Below are 2,284 nucleotides of genomic sequence, written 5' to 3' on the forward strand. Positions count from 1 at the left end.
TTCTCCAAATCTGTTCCAATGAAGAAACAACCTTAAGTAAATTTTGTGAACTATTCCTTTAAATCCCTTGCTTATTTCACAACTAATTAAAATAAAGACTACAGAAACGCATTCTGTTGTACAAGCTTTATTTACATGCACCTTGTCTTGCACTACCTGGTTTACATTATCCAAAATTGAAATACACAGGTAAAGTCAAGCAAACATTGAGTGAATGGTAACTAACAGCCAATCGTGGTGTAAGGTGATACACACGCAGATTACGTTCTCAAGTCGTGTTAATTCCCTCTTTAAGATTAAACTTCAAAATGAATGAAGATTGTAGCAGTTCTTTTGAGAAGAACAATGATCCTACACAAACAACATGAAAATATCAGAATTAAAAGCATTTAAAGGAAGCAAATTTTGATGCTGAAAACGGATTACACAATATGAAACTAAGTAAACAAAAGGTAAACACAGCACAATCAACTTTTTATAGTCATCTTAAATTCTGTGACTCCAGCTGATTATAAAAAGCAGATTATAAAAATCAGTGCTTAAGGAGCTTATGAAAATTCTGAGAGTGAAGTTAACTTAACAAAAGGTACATTCGACAGTGATGTTAAAACAACATTAGATGTAACTACTGAAACATCTGCAAGTTGTCCCTGAATGACACTACTATATCATCAAACAGAATAGTTGCATTATTTCTCATCAGCCTTGAATTTGGTTGTCTGGCATGTTCAAGATCAACAGTGAAATACAGTACAACATAGATGCTTTCTTACATAGCTTATCCGTACAGACTGTAATACTACAATGTGGCTGCCTTTCATTTTTAAACTATTAGGATGCTTAAAACACACTGCCATCACAACTGATATACGCTTTCTATTAGCACCAGCCATTGTGTAGATATATACACATAAATGCTAAGAACGTGACATGGCAGCAGTATGAACTGACCCAACACAATTTCACTTAGCACCAAATGCTTTTAGCTTCATTTTTTTCCTGCTACAAATACACAAACATCTAGTGGTCCTTAATCAGCACTCCAAAATGTTTAACTGTTAATATACCTTATCTCTAGAATGAATCCAATATTTATGTGTATACACACACATATATATCAGTGTACAGCACATATAAACATAAGCACTACGGGCCTCATTCATGAAATACAAGCACAACAGAAATGTATGGTTTGCAGAGAAGTTTGTAAACCCATTCTTGTGTAAATGGTTGCATGCATGTCAATGTACAGTAAATGCACACAAACACTAAATGGCATTGAATGCAACCATTTAAGAACTGTTTACAGATGTGTTCATAAAACCATTGATTTTACAAACAATTTATACAGCAATGACTTCATGAATGAGGTCCTATGTGTGTGTGTGTATACAAACAGAAATACAAATATACAGCTCATAATCTATTCTAAAATGGTAGACTTCGGAAATTAACAGTTTAGAGGTGATGGAGATGCTCGTGTTCAAGAATTCTGAGCAAGATAAATGCACAGGTTGTGTTAGGAAATCCATGGGAAACACTGACAAACTAGTTTCATACAGCAGAACACTAAATATATAGCTTATCATATCATAGTTCACTTTTCTGTAAAAGGTGTCAAGGATACATCATGTTCACTGGTTTCACAAAAACACAACCTCTTCCCATTTTCAGTTTCACGAAAAAAAAAATAGTTGGAGAAAAAGATGGATTTTTCATGGCCATTTTTTTTTGGACAACAGAAACATTCTCAAGAGTTTGCGTTGTAAACAGACAATTTCTGCAATTGTCCTGAGGACCAGTTTGGCAAAAGGCAAGTGTTTGTTTCGAGGACTAGAAATCTATTAATCTCGATCACAGTTACAAGAAACTACAACAGCCTAAGGGCACCTACAGACTAGAGCTGACTTGATTTCAATTGGGATAAAGTACCACAACGATGTAGAAGAAAACACAAAGGGTTTGCCAAAGTAACAACCATAAATTGACAATATTTTACCTGTTTTTGCAGTGCAATCTGTCATAAGTACCAGCTGACTAATGGGAATTCAAATTCTTGCTTGGTTTTCAAACTGACCCAACTCTTTCCACCCTCCCAAATGCTTTCATACGAGATTCTTACTGTGTAGGTACTCTCATATGCAGTGGTGGGTTTTAGGGGTTTTGTATTCTAGATTAACCAAGGGAGGTTCAGTTGTGACCTTCTCTCTATTGTTGCTTTTCCACTGCATGGTACGGCACGGTACAGTTTGGTACAGATCACTTTTGGGGGGGGGGGGGGGGG

The sequence above is a fragment of the Sinocyclocheilus grahami genome, unplaced genomic scaffold (assembly GCF_001515645.1).
Source record: "Sinocyclocheilus grahami isolate Dianchi unplaced genomic scaffold, SAMN03320097.WGS_v1.1 scaffold440.1, whole genome shotgun sequence".
NCBI classification, from domain to species: Eukaryota; Metazoa; Chordata; class Actinopteri; order Cypriniformes; family Cyprinidae; genus Sinocyclocheilus; species Sinocyclocheilus grahami.